General features: G+C 43.1%; 1 pseudogene; it reads left to right on the forward strand.

Moving 5' to 3' along the window:
* Positions 1–1,762: 1,762 nt before the first annotated feature.
* LOC132487995 (AKT-interacting protein-like) lies at positions 1,763–2,690 on the forward strand (annotated as a pseudogene).
* Positions 2,691–8,473: the final 5,783 nt, after the last annotated feature.

Below are 8,473 nucleotides of genomic sequence, written 5' to 3' on the forward strand. Positions count from 1 at the left end.
AATGTCTAGGACCCAATAAGAAAAATTACCCAGATACAGCAGAATTATTTACAATAGCCAAGATATGGAGCATAGAGCAATCTAAGTTGTCCATCAACAGATGAATGGATAAAGAAGATGTGGTATGTATGTATATATATATTATGTATATATATAATATATATACAAATATATATATTATCCAATATTTTATAATAATTATAAATGAAGTATAACTTTTAAAAATTGTGAATCACTATAGTATACACTTGTAACATATAATATTGTATAGCAACTATACTTCAATAAAAAATAAAATAAAAAATTTTTAAATTACCCAAGCATGCAAACAAGCAGAAAAATACAACCTATAATGAGAAGGAAAATCCATCAGAGATGACAGAATCAATAAGCAGGATATAAAAAGAGTTATCATAACTCTATGTTCTGGAAAGTAAAGGAAAGACTGAACATGTTCAGTTGAGGCATGAAAGATTAAAAAGATAAAAAAGAGACACAGGTCAAATGTCAAGGGATAATAATACGATGTCTGAGATGAAAAATACATTGGATGAAATTAAAAGATTAGATGCTGTAGAAGAAAAGATTAGTTAACTTGAAGATGTAGTTATGGAAACTACCCATAATGAGACATATAGCAAAAAAGAGATTGAAGAAACAAACAGAGCTTCAGGGAGCTATGAGATAACTTCCAGTGGCTCGATGTGTATGAAAAAAATAGTCCTGACGCAGGGGAGAAAGAGCAGAAAAAAAATATTTGAAAAAACAATGGTGGAAAATTTTACCAAGTTGCTGAAAAACAATAAACTCAGAGATCCAAGAAGGTTACTGAAACCCAAGCACAAGAAACATGAAGAAAATGACACCAAGTCACATCATGACCTGATTGCTTAAAACTCAATTAAAAAATGAGACAACCTTGGAAGCAACCAGAGAAAAACATAAAGTAAGTATAGAGGAAGAAAGGCAAAGGTGAAAGCAGATTTCTCATCAGAAACCAAGCAAGTGAGAAGATCTCGAGGGAGACATCTCAAGGTGTCAAAAGAGAAAAACTGTCAAAAACTTTCTACTCTATACCCAGCAAAAAATATCTTTCAGAAATAAAGGCAAGGGCTTCCCTGGTGGCGCCTGGTTGAGAGTCTGCCTGCCGATGCAGGGGACACGGGTTCGTGCCCCAGTCCGGGAAGATCCCACATGCCACAGAGCGGCTGGGCCCGTGAGCCATGGCTGCTGAGCCTGCGCGTCTGGAGCCTGTGCTCCACAATGGGAGAGGCCACAACAGTGAGAGGCCTGCGTACCGCAAAAAAAAAAAAAAAAAAGAAAAGATATAAAGGCAAAATAAAGACTTATTTAGACATGAGAGGGCTGAAAGAATTTATAATCAGCAGAGCTGCACTACAAAATACATGAAAGGAAGTCCTTGTGGCAAAAAGAAATGGATACAGGAGGGATATTAGAATTTACACAATGGAATGAAAAGCACTAGAAACAGGAACTGTGTAGATGTGTGTGTGTGTGTGTGTGTGTGTGAGGGATAAATATTATATAATTTTTATATATAAACTTATGTTATACACAAATTTTTTCTGATTCAAAAACATCTCTGTAAAAGATAATTTTGAGCCCCTTGGTGCCAGAAGGTAGGTTCTAGTCTCAGTGCTGTGGATCAGGGTGCTAGGAGGACTCAGGAGCCCAGAGCCTTGCATTGACGGCACCTGGACCAGGTGCACTGCCAGGCCATCTGATGAAGCAAATGCTGGAGATGGAAGAGTCTGACAACGCAGACTGTGGCATTTCTTTATTTGGCGTGTGCTGGGAATCTCGTCTGGAGCATGTCTGTGAGCTCCACATGCATGAAGAGAAGGCACTAACAGGGGGTGTGAAACCCAGTTCTTCACTAAAGAATAAGCTGCCTTGTTGTCCCAAGCATGCTTTGCCCATAACTGAAGCTACAGCTCCTGCTGCCGCTGCAAACAGTCAACAAATGGCACGCGTTCTCCTTATAGGACTTTCTACCTGGAAGAGGCCCTTCTTGTAGAATTTACCTCGGTGGTGGAGCAGAAGTCATCTGGCACCTGTGTGCAGCCACCCTAGGGCCCTGCATCAATGAGGTTTAAAGTAGTGTTTACACAGCACGGGCTTGATCAAGATCCTGCATTTACGTTGACCGTGCACGTCCCTGATGCTGACCCGCGGGTGACTGTCTATGCTTGGGATTTGACATTCATCCCTCATTTATTCCATCTCTGGTGAACTGACTGTGTGTAGAGCAAAGCAAAATGGAGGTGGAACCATAATCACATTTGGCAAATATTAACGTCAGCAAGGAGTTTTCAGCAATATACAGCCAGCTCCCTAAACACAGAGGCTCCAGTAGTGTCTGTATAAAAGATGTTCAGCTTTTTAAAAATAAAGTGGTTGAAAAGATTAAGATGTGTGCTGCTTGTTAGTTTGACCAACCTAAAATAGTGGCGCCATATGCAATTAGCTTTCCTCCATGGGATCCATCTGTATATGATGAAGCCGGAGGGAAGAGGCTGAGTTAAACAAAGAAGCCTGATGAACTGCATGATAATTAGAGTTCACGTTGTGGACTGTGATGGGTAAAGCCTGGCTCAGGACAACCTTTCAGTGAAGAGGAGAAAACAGCAGTATCTGAAGAGATGGCAAGTGTGGACGCGGGTCCATGAAAGCCAACCCGTGGCAAGGGCTGCCTGGGAGTCAAGCTGGGGGAACGTGCTCAGCCATGGAAAGGAGCCAGCTATTGAGACACACAGGACGTGGGATGGATCTCAAGCATCGTACACCTGGTGAGAGGAGCCAGTCTCAAAGAGGCAGGCTGTGGTTGGCAAGCATTGAAGAAACGGGCCAAACTCTTCTACGCTGTTGTTGGGAGTGTAAATTAGTGCAGCCACTGTGGAAAACGGTATGGAGGTTCCTTAAAAAACGAAAAATAGAGTTACCATATGATCCAGCAATCCCACTCCTGGGCATATATTGAGAAAAGAGGAAAACTCTAATTAGAAAAGGTACATGTACCCCAATGTGCATTGCAGCACTATTTACAATAGCCAAGACCTGGGAACAATCTAAGTGCCCATTGACAGAGGAATGGATAAAGAAGATGTGGTATATATGTATGTGTGTATATATATATATATATATATATATATATATATACACACACATATATATACACACATATATATACATATATATGTGTGTGTGTGTATATATATATATATATATATATATATATATATATATATATACATGAAATAATGCCATTTGCAGCAGCATGGATGGGCCGAGAGATTATCCTACTAAATGAAGTAAGTCAGACAAAGACAAATATCGTATGCTATCACTTATATGTGGAATCTAAAATATGATACGAATGAACTTATTTACAAAACAGAAACAGACTCACAGACGTTGGAAACAAACTTATGGTTACCAAAGGGGCAAGGGGTGAGGAGGGATAAGTTAGGAATTTGGGATACACACTACCATATATAAAATAGATAACCAACAAGGACCTACTGTATAGCGCAAGGAACAATATTCAATGTCTTGTAATAACCTATAATGGAAAAGAATCTGAAAAAAGAATAGATATACATATGTATAACTGAATCACTTTGATGTACACTTGACATGATAATTCAACTATATTTCAATTTCTAAACATCCAAAATGATAAATAAAGGAACTGGCCACTGTAATAGCCATGCTGGGGACACAGCAGGGGGCTCTACAGGCAATGGCGTCATCACTGTCTTCAGGTCATTGGCGTCAGTTGAGTTTATGGGCTGTTGGGTCATTCTGTGGCCTTTTGGGCCAAGGTAACACATAAAAGCATCTCATGCAGGTTAACTCTTTACAAAGAAGGGCTGTTTCCTCCCATTCCAGATGTTATCCCCTAGATTCCCAAGACCCTCCAGCTCAAGGGCAGAGTGCCAAGGAGGTAAGGGTGGTACAGGAACCAACTTGGAGGTTACAGCCCCCATTGCCTCTGTGAGGCTTCATGCAAATTACTGTTGGGGAAAAAAAGAGAGTCCTGCCAACAAAAGGCTCTTCTGTACCAATATCGGAGAGGGAATGCAATTTAATCACAAGCATGAGTGGGTTTCCATGCATGCAATGTAGCATGAAAGTGACTACAAAGTCTGGACATAATTTCATCAAATTTATACAGTGTGAGGAAGAGAGAACAAGCAAACCTTCTCGTATCTTCTAGAGAGACAAGAGGATGCACGGTGAGGGGCTCTAAAATAATCTCAGATGTGTGTGCTTTCAGTTCCAAGGGTCAGGAGGCCCATGACCTTGCCCGTAAAACCAAAAGCTTCGGCCTCTTATCAGACCTGTTATGTTTTCAAGGAGATGCCTCAAGAGGAGAGGGTGGGAAGGAGCTGCCTCTTTCCTCTTTATTAACAAAAAGTACTTGATCATTTTACTGAGCCTCAGTTTCCTCAGCTGCAAAATGGGCTCATATCATAGGCCCCATTGTGTATTGTTAAGGGGCTAACAGTCTGCCCGGAGTGGGTCTTCTGCCATCTTATCTCCTTTTTTCTCTTCCATGTAAATGTCTGGGTGGAGGGTGGGAAGGGTCCACCAGTCTGGTCCAGTCAAGAATCCCCAGCCCCCATTTCCCTGGCCTGGTCCACTTTGGTCTGTGTCACACGCAGCAGCTGTATCTGCTGTCCTTCAGCTGAGACTCTGTGTTAGGTCATATGATGTCTTCCAAATGTTTCAGGGGAGCGTGGCCTCCCAGCTCATGTGGGCTGGAGCCAGCTGGGATGGCCACTGATTGAAATTTCATAGATTTAGTTTTTCCCTTGGAAAGCTAGACTCCCATCGAGATCATGGAAGCTTCTACCAAGAGTTCTGCTGTCAATTAAAATTTTTTGTGTGTGTTTGAGGAAAGGACGTCATCATTTCCACGTGTTAAGAAGCTGAAGTGAACATTTACAGCAGATGTTTCTGGAATAGCTTCTATTTCGCTTGGATTGTATTTGCGATCCAAGGGATGTGGATCTGAGACCAGTGAGGGAGCTGGGGTCCTCTCTGAGGGACACCCATGGTGGCTCAGCCACCGTCGCTGACCTCCTGCCTTGGCTGGGGGTGTGGGAGGGGCCAGGGTCTTCCAGAAGAACCCCCCATCCTGCTCGTTGTCTCCATGTCCTGAGAAGGGGGGCCCAAGCTCCGGGGTGTCACTGGATAGGACAAGCCACAAAAGTGTGAGCCCCCCACTTGCTCAGCCAGAAGCATGTCGGGAGCCATCTGGGGCCCGAGTGACCAAGCTGACTTCAAAAACAAGCACAATGGCAACTCCGTGTATATCAATAGATCAGTTTCCTTTTGATATGTTCAAGGACAGCACGCTTCATCTAGGGGTCCAGAAAGAAAAACAAAGAGGCCCCTCCTCGGAAGTGGGGTCTGGATGACAATAACCCACAAACAGGGTCCCAAGGTCTGAGGACTGTCTATACTGGCTCGTAGACTATTCCCCTGGGACCAAGTCCATGATCATTTACGGGATGGTGTGTGTGCACGGCTCTGGGGTGGTGGCATGGTGGGCGAGCATGTGTGTCTGTGGGTTTGTGATCTGTGGGTGTATGCATAGGTTTAGTGTGACTGTATGTCTGGCTGTCTATGGCTGTGGTGTGTGTGTGTGTGTGTGTGGTGTGTGGGGTGCCTGCATGCTGTATGTGGATGGGTGTTCGTGGGGTGTGTGTGTGGTGTATATTTGTGCAATGTGTTTATATATGTGTGTGCGTGCTGTGTGTTTGTGTGTGTATGGAGAGAGAGAGAGAGAGAGAGAGAGAGGTCGATTTTAAGGAATTGGCTCACACAACTTGGAGGTTTGGCAGGGTAGGCTGGCAGGCTGGACTCAGGGCAGAGTTGCAGTTCAAGTCCAAAGGCCGTCTGCTGACAGAATTCCTTCTTGTCAGGGGAGGTCAGTCTTCAATCTATTCAGACCTTCAACTAATTGCTCTGGAGGGCAACCTGCTTTACTCAGAGTAGCTGATTTAAATATTACTCTCATCCAAAAACTGCCCTCACTGAAACAATCTGAAGAAGGTTTGACCAAATACCTGGGCACCATGGCCCAGCTATGTTGACACATAAAATTAACCATCCCAGTGTGGTTGTGTGGTGTGTGTTGTGTCTGTGGATATGTGTGTGTCTGTGGAGGAGTATGTGTGAATAAGCATCTGTGGATGGGTGTATGACCGTGTGAATGTGTGTTTGGTGTGTCTGTGTACATGAGTTTGTGCAAGCATGTATGTATGTGAGGGGGTGTATGTGTATGTAAGTGGGTGTGGTGTGTGTCTGTGTGGGGTGTATGAGTGTATGTTGTGTGGTGTGTGTGTGTGTGTGTGTGTGTGTGTGCATGTGTCTTGGGACCGTTTTGGTCTTATTTCTTGTAGTTGGAGGACGGAGGGAGCCCTGCACCCCAGCTCCCTAGAACAGGTTCTTCTTTCAGCTCTGCCCTTGACACAAACATGGTGCCCTTGGTCTCTCCTCTGATTCCTCATGGGCCTTATAGGTTCCACTTTGGAAAATTGTGGGGATTCAGTGAATTAATGCCTGGAAGCCTTTATTTCATGTACCTGCATGCAGGGAGTACTTGATAATGGCAATTATTTCTGCTTTGGTTAACACTATTAGCAAGATACCTAGATTAGAGCCTGAGACGTGAGGAAGAGGGAAGTAATGTCCGTTGAGCACCTACTATGTGCCAGGTCCTGTGCTTACTCTTCTTGTTTCACTGGGGAAGGTCAAGATGTGAGTGATGGTGGTGGGGATGACAATGCCATTGATGATGGTGGTGATCTCAAGGCAGGGCAGACATTCTGGGGGCTCCTTGCTGAGGGCAGCTCCTCAGCTCATCAGTGGGTGTTGAGTGGGGCAGGGATAGCCACGGTCCTCAAAGCCCTCTCATCAGCTGGATTCCGCCCCTCAGGGAGGCAGAGGCACCAAGTGAAGAGAGTGTGGGATTCTGCTCCTACACTGTTGGTGGGAATGTAAATTGGTGCAGTCACTATGGAAAACAGTATGGAGGCTCCTTAAAAAACTAAAAATAGAACAAACATATGATCCAGCAATTCTACTCCCAGGCATATATCTGGAGAAACCTCTAATTTGAAAAGATACATGCACCCCAATGTTTATAGCAGCACTATTTACAATAGCCAAGACATGGAAGCCTAAATGTCCATTGATGGAAGAATGGCTAAAGATGTGGTACATATATTCAATGGAATATTACTCAGCCATAAAAAAGAATGGAATAATGTCATTTGCAGCAACATAGATGGACCCAGAGATTATCATACCAAGTGAAGTAAGTCAGACAGAGAAGACAAATATCGTATGGTATCACTTATATGTGGAATCTAAAAAAAAAAAAAAGATACAAATGAACTTATTTACAAAACAGAAACAGACTCACAAACTTAGAAAACAAACCTATGGTTACCAAAAGGGAAGAGAGGAGGGATAAATTAGGAGTTTGGGATTGCCAGATACACACTACTATATATAAAATAGATAAATAACAAGATCCTACCATACAGCGCAAGGAATTATATTCAATATACTGTAATAACCTATATGGGAAAAGAATTTGAAAAAGAATATATATATATATGTATATATATACACACACACAACTGAACCACTTTGCTGTACATCAGAAACTAACACAACATTGTAAACCAACTTAAAGTTGAAAAAAAATTAAAGAAATTAAAAAGAATTTTTAAATTCAATTAAAATAAAAGAGGGTGGGATCCTGGGACACGAGCTCAGCATCTCTACGTTGTGTGATTTCTCGTGGAGACTCCTCTCCTGCCAGTGGGAATGATGCCAGGAACATCCACCCCACCCCCTCCTCACAGATGTCCTGATGGTGGGAACTCATGTTACGAGATATGAAGGAGCTTTATAAAGTAAAACAGATGTTTCCTACAAGTGCCAGTCTTGGGGGCAGGGAAATTCTCCTTCAGCTTGTGCCCGCTGGGGCTGCACATAGGGGTCTTTGCTGGATGGTTGAAAGGACTGTTCAGTCTTTGGGTCCAGGTATCTGAATGGAGTGTCCCAGGATTTAAGTTTGGGTGGGTTTGTTAGCTTGGACAGCTGCAACAAGATACCATAAACTGGGGGGCTTCAACAACAGAAATTTCTCTCTCACAGTTATGGAGGCTGAAAGTCCAAGATCAAGGTGCCTGCCCCTTCTGTCCTGGTGGGGGCTCTCTTCCTGGTGTGCAGATGGCTACTTTCTCATTGTCTCCTCACGTGGAGGAGAGAGAGATCTCTCAGTCTTTCTTTTTCTTTTTTTTTTTTAACATCTTTATGGGAGTATAATTGCTTTACAATGTGTGTTAGTTTCTGCTGTATAACAAAGTGAATCAGCTATACATACACATACATCCCCATACCTCTTCCCACTTGCCTCTTCCTCCCA

This window comes from Mesoplodon densirostris, chromosome 4, assembly GCF_025265405.1.
Source record: "Mesoplodon densirostris isolate mMesDen1 chromosome 4, mMesDen1 primary haplotype, whole genome shotgun sequence".
NCBI classification, from domain to species: domain Eukaryota; kingdom Metazoa; phylum Chordata; class Mammalia; order Artiodactyla; family Ziphiidae; genus Mesoplodon; species Mesoplodon densirostris.